Consider the following 15,871-nt stretch of genomic DNA (forward strand, 5'->3'; position numbering starts at 1 on the left):
TACGTCTTATACCACCATTAATTTATATGCTAAATACGTGCATACGTGTTGCAATTTAAATTTTTACCAATAATTGATTTCTTCAAACCAACCTTTAATATTTTAGAGTGCCTAAAAAAAGCAGGTGGAGCTCATAAAGCCAAATGACTTCGTCCCGACCCTCTCTAACTCTGACCACATATGAGTCTGACAAAAATTCATGCATGCATGAGAAATGCATGGAAGTAGTACTGTAGACACTATTTTTAGCTCAACGTATAACCTTTCTGCTATAAAAATATTCCACACACCATGTGATCCATATATATATATATATTAATGATCATCAGCAAACTCTTTGACACACCTTACCAAGAGAGAACCAAATCCAGGAAACCAAGAGAGAATGATCGACCTTTACAGTACATAAGTATGTATAATACTACTTAAATATAGTGGCAATGTCCAAAGGAGCTGTTATTTGCCTGATCTGCATGTTCATGTTGGTTTGCGGGATTCTTGTTGCAGATACAGATGCAGCCCCACTCAAATATGGACCTATACCCACAGGTAGAATTTGGCCACCAGACTATAATTTGGATCTGGACGCTCCAATTTGCATTGATAATAGCTACTGCCCAAAAGTAAGTGATTGCTCGGCCATCATCAAGCACCGCACCAAAACCTAATAATTAAGATCGAATTAGTCATTAAGATTTGCATAATTCTTAATTACTAATTCATTAATGATATATATATTATATTAATTACAAAATAAACAATAAAGTACGTGCTGCTAGTCAGGTAATTAATTACGTGCTAGAATAGTATTTGAATTCAACATGATTCATCTCCTCTTTTTTACTTTTTTTTCTTTTCTTTTTTTTCCTCTCTCTCTCTTCTTCTTCTTCTTCTTTTGATCTTCACTAGGCCAAAATTCCATGCAGCTAGCTTAGAGAATATTGGTGCTCTTTTGTTTGAACACGATTACCGGAGTTAATGATGTATCATACTTTATATATGTATTTATAGGCTAATAATTATAGCCTTTTCTTTTATTAAACTCTCTCTTCTCCTGAAACAGCCAATTAGATTTTATTATAGCGGCATCTGATCTGATGGTGCTTGTTTTCGCTTATGCATGTGCATATAACATACATTAATTAAGCATACAATATAAAGTATCATGTATGTATGTATGTTATGTGTATGTACGTGCATGCATGCATGCATGGTATTATATGTAATATGCTTGTCTCGGGTTGAAGTATATATCTTGATCATGAAGAAAAAGGTTCTCAAAACAAATTATTTAGTATTGTTATGAAACTAAAAGAGAAATGATATTGCAAGAGAGAGAGAATATTGCAAAAGAGAGAGAATATTGCAAGAGAAAAAGTTGTTTTTCAATGCAAAAACTTGATGATACACAAGTGAATGATACCCATATATATAAGAGTACAAAGGAATAGGTATGGCTCAATGGTCTTAATTGTAGGCTAAAGATAGGTCTTAATTGATGGCTTCAATGGTCTTAATTGATGGCTTCAATGGTCTTAATTAATGGCTTCAATGATCTTCATTAATGGCTTCAATGGTCTTCATTAATGGCTATGTATGGACATACAAATAAGTTCATACATAACACTCCCCCTTTGGATGACCATACATAAAGAATATGCCTGGTTAAAACCTTGCCAAGGAAAAACCCAGTGGGAAAAAACCAATGGCAAAGGAAAAAGAGTACAATATTCATGTATATCGCCAAGTGCTTTAAGATTGTCTCATTAAAACCTTGCAAAGGAAAATCCAGTGGGATAAAACCTTAGCGAAGGAAAAAGAGTACAATCAGCACAAGTCTTCAAGACATTACTCCCCCTGAAAAGTGCATGATAATAGGTCTTCAAGTCTCCGCATTTTAATGTTCTACACAATCTTCTTAAATGTTGTAGTTGGTAATGCTTTTGTGAATAAATCTACCAGATTATTACTTGATCGTATCTGCTTGACGTTAATTTCACATTTCTCCTGAAGTTCATGAGTATAAAAGAATTTAGGTGAAATATGTTTGGTTCTATCACCTTTGATATATCTTCCTCTAATTTGAGTAATACAAGTAGCATTATTTTCGTATAAAATTGTTGGACTATTATTAATCACTGGAAGACCACACTTTTCTTGAATATGTCGGATCACTGATCTTAGCCAAATGCATTCTCGACTTGCTTCATGAATTGCAATGATCTCTGAGTGATTTGAAGAGGTAGTAGATAGTGTTTGTTTGACAGATCTCCATGATATAGCAGAATTTCCATAAGTAAATACATATCCAGTTTGAGATCTACCTTTGTGTGGATCTGAAAGATAACCTGCATCTGCATATCCAACTAATTGTAAACTTGAACCATGTTGATAAAATAATCTCATATTAACCGTACCTCGGAGATATCGAAGGACATGTTTAATGCAATTCCAATGTCTTCGAGTTGGTGCGGAACTATACCTTGCAAGTAAATTAACTGAAAATGCAATATCAGGTCGAGTGCAATTTGCAAGATACATCAGGGCTCCAATTGCACTGAGATAAGGTATTTCAGGACCAAAAATTTCTTCATTGTCTTCACAAGGACGAAATGGATCCTTCTGCTCATCAAGTGATCGAACAACCATTGCAGTACTTAGGGAATGAGTTTTGTCCATGTAAAAATGTTTTAAGACTTTCTCTGTATAACTTGACTAATGAATGAAAATTCCATTTTGTAAATGCTCCAGCTGCAGGCCGAGACAAAATTTTGTTTTGCCAAGATCCTTCATTTCAAATTTATTCTTTAAATATGTAGCGGTTCTTCTGATCTCTTCAAGAGTTCCAACAAGATTTAGATCATCAATATAAACCGCAATAATAACAAATCCGGAGTCTGATTTCTTAATAAAAACACATGGGCATATTGGATTATTCTCAAATCCTTATTTCAATAGATATTCGCTAAGGCGTTTATACCACATGCGTCCGGATTGCTTTAACCCATATAAAGATCTTTGAAAATTAATAAAATACATACTTCTGGATGTACTTAGATTAGAAGCTTCATGCATTTTATATCCTTTAGGGATTTTCATATATATGTCATGATCTAATAATTCATATAAATATGCAGTGATCATATCCATCAACTGCATATTCAATCTTTTTGTAACTACCAAACTGATCAAAAATCTGAATGTGATTGCATCCATAACAGGAGAGTATGTTTCCTCATAATCAATTCCCAGTTTCTACAAGAAACCTTGTGCAACAAGTCGTGCTTTATATCGCATAATTTCATTGCTTTCATTACGCTTACGTATAAATACCCATTTATATCCAACAGGCATTACACCCTTTGGTGTTTGTACAATTGGTCCAAAGACCTCTCGCTTTGCTAGCGAGTTTAATTCAGCTTCAATAGCTGATTTCCATTTTGGTCAGTCATTTCTACGTCGAGATTCTTCGACAGTTCTTGGCTCAATTTCTTCATTACTTCTAGTAATATCAAGGTCCATTTTATATGAAAATATATTGTCGACAACAGTTTTATTTCTATTCAAAATTTCTCCAGTACTCATGAAATGTATCGAAATCTCGTTATTTTCAGGTACCTGTCCCTCTTCAAGGGAAGACATTTCATTAAATACCTCTTCAGGAGGTTCTTTCTCAGGAGATTTAGTCTCTTTAGGAGCATCAATTACTCTTATGGCCTATGTTGGTATAGACTCTTCAGGAGTACCAAATTCATTTTGTATTTTTCTCTTCCGAGGAATTTTGTCCTTAGCACCAATAGACCGTCCACGTTTCAGGCGTATTTTAGACTCGCCTATTGATGTTTTGGCAACTTGTCCTTTAGGGACTGTAATCCTTGCTGGAACATTAACAGCAGGAATATATGATTTTACCACACCTTTAGTGTCAGTAAATACATTCGGTAATTGGTTTGCAACACTTTGCAAATGACTATTTTTTTGAACCTCTAGATTACATTCTTTTGTACAAGGATCAACTTGGGAAAGAGTTTTATTTTTCCAAATAATTTCCTATCGTGCTTCAGGCACCGACTTCTCGTTACCCAATGTTGGAAAAATGGATTCGTCAAAATGACAATCCTCAAAACGTGCCTTAAACATATCCCCTGTAAGAGGCTCAAGGTATCTAATAATAGATGGAGAATCAAACCCAACATATATCCCAAGTCTACGTTGATGGCCCATTTTTGTACGTTGTGGAGGTGCAATTGGAACATATACCGTACATCCAAAAATACGAAGATGAGAAATATTTGGTTGCTGACCAAATGCAAGCTGTAATGGTGAATATTTGTGATATGCTGATCGCCTAACTCGAATCAATGATGCTGCATGAAGTCTAATATGTCCCCAAGCAGAAATAGGAAGTTTTGATTTCATGAGTAAAGGTCTAGGGATTAGCTGAAGCCTTTTAATCAATGATTCAGCTAAACCATTTTGAGTGTGTGTGTGGGCAACTGGATGTTCAACATCTATTCCTATTGACATGCAATAATTATCAAAAGTTTGAGATGTAAATTTCTCTGCATTATCCAATCGAATAGTTTTAATTGGATAGTCAGGGAATTGTGCTCGTAACTTAATTATTTGGGTAAGAAGTTTAGCAAATGCAACATTTCTAGTGGAAAGTAGACAAACATGTGACCATCGACTTGATGCATCAATTAAAACCATAAAATATCTGAACGGTCCACTTGATGGTTGAATAGGCCCACATATATCCCCATGAATCCTTTGTAAAAATGATGGAGATTCAAAAACAACCTTTGAGATAGATGGTTTAATAATCAATTTACCTTGAGAACATGCAGAGCATGGACATTCATTGGGTAAGATAATTTTCTGATTCTTTAGGGGATGCCCATACGAATTATCAATTATTCGTCTCATCATTATTGATCCCGGATGTCTAAGGCGATCATGCCAAGTCATAAATATTTTGGAGTCAATGCACTTCTGGTGCATTACAACATGTGATTCAATTGTTCTCATTTCTGTATAATACAATCCAGATGAGAGAGCTGACAGTTTTTCTAATACGAGCTTCTGGCTTAGTAATAAGAAGATGTTCTTTATTGTCTTCGTTAGTGGTTTCAATATGACAACCATTACGACGTATATCCTTAAAACTCAGTAAATTTCTTCTAGATCGTGAAAAAAATAGAGCATCATCAATACAAAATTTGGTGTCATTAGGCAACATAATATAAGCTCTTCCGGAGCCTTCAATTAGATTCGATGAGCTAGAAATAGTATGAACATAGGCTTTACTCAATGTTAGATTTTGAAAATATTTTTTATCCTTAAGAATCGTGTGAGTTGTAGCACTGTCAGCCAGACATACATCTCTATTACTCATCTTAGAGATAGAAAGTTCATCAGTAAGACTCATGATTCTACAAAATATATAAAACTTTCATTACTACAAAACATTGCAAAATATAAAAAAAAAAAAAAAATATTGTATAATAAGATAAAGGAAATACATTAATTAAAAAGGAACACTTCCATCACCAATCAAATGATCAACTCTACCACTAGAATCCTTAGAGAAATCAGAAACATCAAGGCTTGTAATATCTTCTGCATCTATAGAATCTAAAGCATATGATGGTTCAGAAAAATTTGTTTCAAACTTTTTTGTTTTTTCTTTTATAGAAGATTGGTATAAGTCAACCAAGTGCTTAACTGTACGACAGGCATGAGACCAATGTCCAGTCATACCACATCTATGGCATCCATCTTCATCTTTCTTTAAAAATTTGTTTTGAGGACCTTTGCCATTCTCTGAGTTGAACCGCTTCTGGTGGTACGGTGTATATCTATTATTATCCCTTTTAGTGTGGTCACTTATAGGACCTCTACTTCTATAGTTTTTCCTACCGTCCTCGGTTTCTTTGAAAAGATGCACCATTCGCTTCTGAGAATGATGTAAATCTAGTACCATTCATTTCAGAGAATGATATAGAACCAGTAGGACGTGACTGGTGATTTCTTGACAAAAGCTCATTATTTTGCTCAGCTAATAGAAGACAAGATATAAGTTCAGAATATTTTTTGAACTTTCGCTCTCGATACTGCTGCTGCAGGAGCACATTCGATGCATGAAAAGTAGTATATGTCTTCTCTAACAAGTCATCATCAGTGACTTTTTCACCACATAATTTCAATAGTGAGCTAATTTTAAAGAGTGCAGAGTTATACTCACTAACACTCTTGAAGTCTTACAACCTCAGGTGCATCCAATCATGACGAGCTTTTGGGAGGATTACAGTTTTCTAGTGTTCATATCTCTCCCGTAAATCATTCCACAAAATAAGTGGATCTTTCATCGTTAGATACTCATTTTTTAATTTTTCATGAAGATGGTGCCGAAGGAAAATCATTGCCTTAGCACGGTCTTGCAGGAACCCTTGATTTTCTTTTTTAATTGTATCTCCCAGGTTCATCTCATTCAGATGGATCTCAGCATCAAGGATCCAAGATAAATAATTTTTTTCCAGAAATGTCAAGAGCAACGAATTCCAATTTTGTAAGATTTGACATTTTCTACATATATAAATCAGGAACATAAGTATGTTTAATATTCATAAAATCAAGATAATAAACATAGAGTTTTCATCAAGTAATAATAAGTAATATAACATTTCATATTCATTTTGGAAACTACAAAAATATATTGAAAAACTTACTTGAAGTAGAGGACTACTGGCTTCAAAATCGTCAGAACCTTCGTGCTGATAACGTGTTATGAAACTAAAAGAGAAATGATATTGCAAGAGAGAGAGAATATTGCAAAAGAGAGAGAATATTGCAAGAGAAAGAGTTGTTCTTCAATGCAAAAACTTGATGATACACAAGTGAATGATACCCATATATATAAGAATACAAAGGAGTATGTATGACTCAATGGTCTTAATTGTAAGCTAAAGATAGGTCTTAATTGATGGCTTCAATGGTCTTAATTGATGGTTTCAATAGTCTTAATTAATGGCTTCAATGGTCTTCATTAATGGCTATATATGGACATACAAATAAGTTCATACATAACAAGTATGCATATATGCTTATGTTGTGAAATGTGCGGAAATACCACTCCGTTTCCTATTCTGTTTGTTACGCTACGCTCCCCTCCCTCCACTCCATTCCACTTTTGGCATCATCTACTTACTTTTTCTGTATACGTGTAATACTCTATATGAGCCACATACTACAACAGCTTATTAATTATATTGGTTAGGAGGAAATTTTGGCTAAAAAATTCTGGTAATTAATTAATCTATTTTTAATTGCAAGCATTCTATATATAATAGCTGCATGCACTTGCATGGTTGATCACCAACATCGTAAATTTATGTAGATCAGGCATTACTCTTTTCCGTTCCGATTTTCTAATCAGAAAAGAGAATGGTATCCGTAACTTTATTAATGTAAAGACTTCATATTGAATTAATCACTCATTTTAGATTCTTAATTTGTTTTTTTTTTTTAAATTAAAGACAGTATCCCGACCTTATTAATATATAACTGATCATTATAACCCTCAATCATAGACTATCAATATCTATGCCATCATATATATTATAAACTCATTATATTGACCAAAATCCACAACAAAGATATTAGACGACGATCCACAAGAAAGAGCTACTTACTACGTGGATTTATATATACGTGGATTTATTAAATGTGACTTACTCAAGTTATTATTTATTTTTGTGGAATTACTACCACAAGTAGATGCATTGACTTAGTGTAACTGGCCAGTAAGCTAGTACTCAAGTTAAAATTATTAATGCTTTAATTTTAACAAAGTATGGGATAGTCTAAGAGGGGCGTCCGCATGCTAGCACATCCATAGCAACATCCATAGCATGGCAGGGCACAAGATCCTTCACGTGGGCTTAAGCACAAGGTTCGTCTATGCAGCCCGTCTGAAGAGGTATTTGGTGGATGGCAATACTTCAAAATTAATATATATACCCAAGTTCATTGTCACGGGTGTGTTCGATCTTTCACAAAATGTCACTTCATTCTATATAAATTGAGGATGTAATCTATGAATTTAAACATTTTATTCTCTTATTATTTTTAGTCATATACACAATTTATAAAGGAACTCTAAAGAAAATATATTAGAATTGCTATTTGAGATTAGTAAGTAGTTTGTTGTATTCTAAAGATGGATTGCTTGTAACATAATATCAAATTAAACTATTTTGAGTAAGAGCAATTATTGCCTTAAAAATAATGTTTTACACATTTTAAAATCGTATTTATTTTTCAGATTATTCTATCTGTTCAACTTTCTTCAACAACGAATCGATACATGAGATAGAATTGATCACTAGGGGAAAACTAGTCAACTCCATGGCTAAAAGTAAAACGAAAAGGACCAACGAGTTGAATTTCCATTAATTTGTTCAACACGTGAAGCTCAAATGCCATGAAAAGCCAAAGACAACAAAATATATACTACAAGAAAAATGGCCTTTTGCGACCAATTTATAGCAACGAAAAGACTATTAGCAACCAAATTTTGTTGCTAATAATCTTTTCGTTGCTATAAATTGGTCGCAAAAACCTATTTTTCTTGTATATGAGAACTTGGGCAAGCTATTAATCATGCTAAGACATAAAAATACCAATAACTATATATATATTGATAGAAATGATAATATAATTAATCAATGGAAAACAATTACAGATAATTATCAAGTCATAAAGTTTGAGAAAAAAGTCTAGAATACAATCTAGCCCCCAAACATCCTAGCCAAATTATGAGCTACAATATTACCCTCCCTATATACATGTGAAAACAAACAATTATCAAAACATGTTACAAGCTTCTTTATCTCATGATGTAATACCTCTAATGAAGAGTTAGTCATGCTATCATCATTAAGAGCATCAATATATAGCAAACTGTCACTTTCCACAAAAAGCTTTATGGTAGCACATTGTTGCAAACCTCTGAAACATGGTATTGTTGAACGCTGCCACTGTACCATTTGTGAGCTTGGGATGACCATGCTCTTTCATATGGTGTCCCAGGATGTTTTTGGGTTGAAGCTTTTGCCACTGTCATTTTTCTCATCAATACGTAGATGCATTGGCTTAGTGTAACTGGCCAGTAAGCTGGTACTCAAGTTAAAATTAATGCTTTAATTTTAACAAAATATGGGATAGTCTAAGAGGGGCATCCACATGCTAGCACATCCATAGCATGCCAGGGCACAAGATCCTTCCCGTGGGCTTAAGCACAAGGCTCGTCTATGCAGCCTATCTGAAGAAGTATTTGGTGGATGGCAATACTTCAAAAATTAATATATATATATATATACCCAAGTTCATTGTCACCAGTGTGTTCGATATTTCACAAAATGTCACTTCATTCTATATAAATTGAGGATCTAATCTATGAATTTAAACATTTTATTCTCTTATTATTTTTAGTCATATATACAATTTATAAAGAAACTCTAAAGAAAAGACATTAGAATTGCTATCTGAGATTAGTAACTAGTTTGTTGTATTCCAAAGATGGATTGCTTGTAATATAATATCAAATTAAACTATTTTGAGTGAAAACAATTATTACCTTAAAGATAACATTTTACATGTCTTAAAGTCGTATTTATTTTTTAGATTACTCTATCTATTTAACTTTCTACAACAACGGATTGATACAGATGGAATTGATCACTAGGGGAAACCTGGTCAACTCCATGGCTAAAAGTAAAACGAAAAGGACCAATGAGTTGAATTTCCATTAATCTGTTCAACACGTGAAGCTCAAATGCCATGAAAAGCCAAAGACAACAAAATATGAGAACTTGGTAAGCTATTGATTATGCTAAGACACAAAAATACCAATAACTATACATATATATATATATATATATATATATATATATATATTGATAGAAATGATAATATAATTAATCAACGGAAAACAATTACAGATAATTATCAAGCTATAAAGCTTGAGAAAAACAATCTAGAATACAATCCAGCCACCAAACATCAATGCTTTCAACTTTGAAAGTATTCCTAGCCAAATTATGAGCTACCATATTACCCTCCCTATATACATGTGAAAACAAACAATTATCAAAACATGTTACAAGCTTCTTTATCTCATGATATCACACCCCTAATGAAGAGTTAGTCATGCTATCATCATTAAGAGCATCAATACATAGCAAACTGTCACTTTCCACAAGAACCTTCGAAATGCCCATGGTAGCACATTGTTGCAAACCTCTAAAAATGGCAAGCAAATCTAAACCTTTAGAATCTTCCATCTGAAACTCAGCTTTACCAACTGCCATAATAAGAACTCTACCTAAAGCATCCCTTAAAACTACCCCAATACCTGCTTTGTCCCATTAAGGAAAAACTATAGCATCAACATTTAGTTTTAGCTAGTCAGATTTAGTTTTAGCCAAATATATATATATATATATATATATCTATAATTGGAGTTATCCCATATATAATTGCTAGCAAAACTAAAAATTACAGATTAATGTACACATTGAGGAGCGACTCATTATAAGAAAATTATTTATTTATGGCAAGTTATTTCCTGCTAAAATGATTATTTCCTGCTAAAATGATTATTTCCTATTAAAATTAGTCTATTCTTGACACAAATAATAATTCTCATCGTAAATAACTAGTCATAAATACTATTTTTTTTGTAGTGACTGCAAAATTAATTATAGATAGACACTAGTACATGATCGAGATAGAAGGCTAGCATTGTTGCACTGCCCTAATTTAATATTGTACCTCATATATATATTGCACATGAGAGTGTATATATATAGATAGATAATTTTACACTACAATTAATTAAATTATATTAGTAAAAATAAATAAATAAATAAATATATTAACATCCACCTTCGGGGTAGATTTCTAATTAGTCAAATGTTTTGGTTTCTAACTAGCCAGCTAGCCCATTTTTCAATTCTCGTCCCCCATTTTAGAACTCCTTTATCTGTATACGGGTATGTCTTTTTTCTTTATAAAAATTTAGTATTAGTATTAATCATATTATCTATATATATTACATATATTAATTGTGTATGATTGCATGTATTGATTTAAGTTGTTGTTTTTTTTTTTTTTATGGTATTATGTGTTTTAATAAATTGTTTTATTTTAATTTGAGACCTTATTATTAGAATATCTATAAAGTTTATCTAACTTTTTAACTTTATTTTATATATTTCAATTTGATTTTAAATTTAGGTTCATGAATGATGTCTAAATTAAAAACTATCGACTCATTCTTTAAAAGAAAAAACGTTGATCTTCCAGAAAATTCTTCTAAAATTTCAAGGATTGAACCTGATGAAAATTGTTGCTCAGATGACTAACACAAGAGGGGGGTGAATTGAGTTGTATTAAAAAAAAAATAACGATTATAAATCAAATATATAATATAAAATATAAACAAAATATGAAATAACAATAAATATAAAGAGTAAGGGTAAGAGAGAAGCAAACTCAGTATGTTAACCAGGTTCGGCCCCACTGCCTACGTCCTCGACTCAAGCTACCCCTTGAGGATTTTCAAATTCACTATTCAACCTCCTTCAGGTGGAGATAGAAACATATTACATCTTTGAACAACACCGCTACAAAGGATCCGTGTAGAACACCCTCTACACTTGCAATCACCTTACACGTGGTGATTCTACTATTCCCCGTGTAGAATACTTTCTACACGCATAAGGGTTATACACACCTTTTTTCTGATACAAAAGCTGATAGTGAGTAGGTTATCAGAAAACACTCCTCAATGAGTGAAATAAGAACAATACAGCGCAAACTATATCTCTCAAAATGAACAAGGATTAAGGCTCAATGCTTAGAGAAGAGAGAATGAAAGTTTTGAATGAATGTTGTATGCTCTTGGTGTTGTAAATGTGAAACTCTCAAATGATCTATTTATAGGCATATGAGACTTTATATTCAAATTTAAAAAGATTCACATGTCAAAGACAACATCATTCACGTTTTCAAAAAATTCAAATAAAAGGTTCTTCTTTTTCAATTGTCAAAGACAATATCATTCATTTTTTTTAAAAAATCAAACCTAATCTTTTACTTTTGGCATATGACAAAATGAACACACTTTCCTTTTCAAAAAATTCAAACCTAATCTTTTACTTTTTGCATATGACAAAATGAGCACACTTTACTTTTTAAATTTTTCAAACAAAATCATCTACCTTTTGTATAAGTCCAAAAAAGTATCAATCACTTTTGAAAATATTTAAATAAAATATGCACATGTGAAAGATGACAATCAATCATCTTTAATATTTTCAAAATTCAACCCTTTAATCAAGGCATGCACATGTAAAAGATGACAATCAATCATCTTTCAAAATTTTCAAATTTAATTTTCAAAAATATTCATGCACATGTGAAAAATATATTTTAATGTTTTATGATAAAATATTAATTTTGAGCATTAATCCTAATTTCAAATTTTGAAAAAATTTACAACATTACTCTATAATTTTAATGTGAACTTGTTCCCTTCTTGCTCATGCTTGTTTCCTTGATATGCTTGACTCCATTGTGTAGACAACTTGAGCTTGAGACTTATTTATTCTTTGAATTCATTTGTTATCATCAAAATTCATGTGTAAATATATAATTACACAAAACTTGAAATCTTGGGTTCAACAATCTCCCCCTTTTTTATGATGACAAATACTTGATAGAACCTGAAAGTTGTATTAATACTTAAGCTCCCCCTGAGAATGTGCATTAGTTTTTCAAGCAAAAGTATAAATATAATTCCAAGCATATATAATAAGTTTAGCAATTCAAACAATGTTAATGTTCTAGTCTAATACTTCTCCCCCTTTTGGCATCATTAAAAAGGATCCGTAACAAGTAAATGGATCTGAAGAAAACGGTGCGTTAGTAGACATTGTAGATAGTTAAAAAAATAAATAAATTTCATTCATCCGTGACCCGACAAGTGCGGCTGGAGATTTGAAAAAATCGCCTGATGTTGTTGACAAACAAGATTGAAGGCTCCGAGTTTCAAAAAAAATGTCATTTTCACCGATCGGGAAAAAATACATTGCTCTTTGACTTGGATGATAGCTTGTCTTGTTCTTTATGCTATCTCTATAAAATCAGTCCTGAAGTTCATCCAATCCACATCAAGTTTTCTTCTCATCTCTATAACTCATCTGCATTCCTTCAACATTCTCGTTTTAAGCCTTCTATTCTTTTCTCAATGGCTCATTCTTCTAACATTTCTCTAGATCCATCCATGAGGCATTCTGCATCTCAACCTCCTATCCTTTCTGCAGCTGCCATTGGTGCCATGTTGCAGCAGGAAAATAATAATTTGACTAATAAGTTAGATTCTGATGCTATTTATGACTTGGTGAATCTTGGGTCTCACTACTCTTCCTCAATTGTTGCTTTTTCTCAGCGGCTACAAGCCAAAAATCATGAAGTTGAAAAGCTCAAAGAACAAATTGTTGTACTTCAACGAATTGTTCAAGAGTCTCACACAAGGGAAGGAATCATTCGGCGGAAGAATAAACAGTTGAATCTTTATTAGATTCTTCATTCCGCTTGCCGGTTCCCATGGATAAGAATGACATGATATTGTATGAAGAGAATGATCGTCTCAAACATGAGGCTAAGAATCTCAAGTTTATGTAAAAGTATTTAAAAAATCTATCTCTATTTTTATTGACTCTAGTCTATCTTTTAAGAGATATTCATAGCATGCATCATACTTATTTATCTTCTGATCATACATAATCTATCTTCTGGTAAAGGCTTTGTGAAAATATCTGCTAACTGATCGTGTGTGTTTGTGAATTCTAGTACTATATCGCCTTTCTGCACATGATCTCGAAGAAAATGATATCTTATTTCAATATGCTTAGTTCTAGAATGTTGTATTGGGTTCTTTGAAAGATTTATAGCACTTGCATTATCACATTTGATTGGAATGTGATTATACATGAGTTTAAAATCTTCAAGTTGTTGCTTCATGTAGAGAACTTGAGCACAACAACTACCCGCAGCAACATATTCTACCTCAATAGTAGATAGTGCAATAGAATTTTGTTTTTTACTAAATCAGGAAACTAGTGCATGACCTAAGAAATGGCATGCTCCGCTAGTGCTCTTTCGATCTATTTTACAGCCAGCATAATCTGTATCTATGTAGCTGATTAGATCGAAAGATGTGTGCTTAGGGTACCATAACCCTAGGTTAATTGTACCACTAAGATATCTAAGAATGCGCTTAACTGCAATTAAATATGATTCTTTTGGAGATGATTGAAAGCGTGCACATAAGCACACACTAAACATAATATCTGGTTTACTGGCTGTTAAATATAATAAGCTACCAATCATACCTCGATATATATTCGAGTCAACTGGCTTACCGGATTCATCTTTATCAAGTTTAGTTGATGGGCTCATTGGTGTTCCAATTTCCTTAGCATTTTCCATCCCAAACTTCTTCAGTAATTCCTTAATATATTTTGATTGATTAATGAATGTCCCACTTTTTGCTTGCTTAATTTGCAATCCGAGAAAGAATGTAAGTTCTCCCATCATGCTCATCTCAAATTCTTCCTGCATAGTCTTAGCAAAAACTTGACACATATTTTCATTAGTAGCACCGAATATTATATCATCAACATAAATATGAATCAAAAGAATATCATCATTTTCATATTTAATGAAAAGAGTTGTGTCGATTTTTCCTCTTGAAAAACCTTTTTCAATCAAGAAATCACTAACTCTTTCGTACCAAGCTCTAGGAGCTTGTTTAAATCCATATAGTGCTTTTGTGAGTTTGAAAACATGATTTGGGGAAATATGATTTTCAAAACCTGGAGGTTGCTCAACATATACCTCTTCAATTATAAAACCATTTAAGAAAGCACTTTTAACATCCATTTGAAAAAGTTTGAAATCTTTATAACAAGCATATGCAAGTAGCATTCGAATAGCTTCTAATCTTGCGACAGGTGCATATGTCTCATCATAATCGATTCCTTCTTCTTGATTAAAACCTTAGGCTACAAGTCGAGTCTTATTTCTAGTAATGACTCCGGACTCATCTTTCTTATTTCTAAAAACCCATTTTGTTCCAATAATAGTATGATTTTTGGGTCTAGGAACAAGTGTCCAAACATCATTTCTTTCAAATTGATTCAACTCTTCTTGCATAGCTAGAATCCAAGATTCATCAAGAAGTGCGTCATCAATATTTTTGGGTTCAATTTGAGATAGAAAAGCAGTATGATTGCAAATATTTCTAAGAGATGATCGAGTACTTACACCTTGTGAAGGTTCTCCCAAAATTTGTTCCACTGGATGATCTTTCACAAATTTCCACTGTTTGGTTGCATCTTGTATTAAATTTTGATGATCTTTCCTGATGGCTCCATGTTGAACTTCCTCTATTGTTTTCTCTTTGTTGAGATTGAGACTTTCCGTATTATTTATACCTCCTGTTTCTTCATCAATAGATTTCTTGAAGAGTGAAGAATTAGATTCATCAAATACTACATGCATAGATTCTTGTACAGTCAAAGTCTTTTTATTGAATACTCTATAAGTTTTACTATTAGTAGAATACCCGAGAAAGATACCTTCATCAGATTTTGCATCAAATTTGCCTAAATTATCCCTGTCATTCAAAATAAAACATTTGCATCCAAATACATGAAAGTAACCAATGTTGGGCTTTTTCTCATTCCAAAGCTCATAGGGGGTTTTATCTAACTTAGACCTTAGCATAACTCTATTTATA

Source organism: Carya illinoinensis, chromosome 3, assembly GCF_018687715.1.
Source record: "Carya illinoinensis cultivar Pawnee chromosome 3, C.illinoinensisPawnee_v1, whole genome shotgun sequence".
In the NCBI taxonomy this organism is placed as follows: domain Eukaryota; kingdom Viridiplantae; phylum Streptophyta; class Magnoliopsida; order Fagales; family Juglandaceae; genus Carya; species Carya illinoinensis.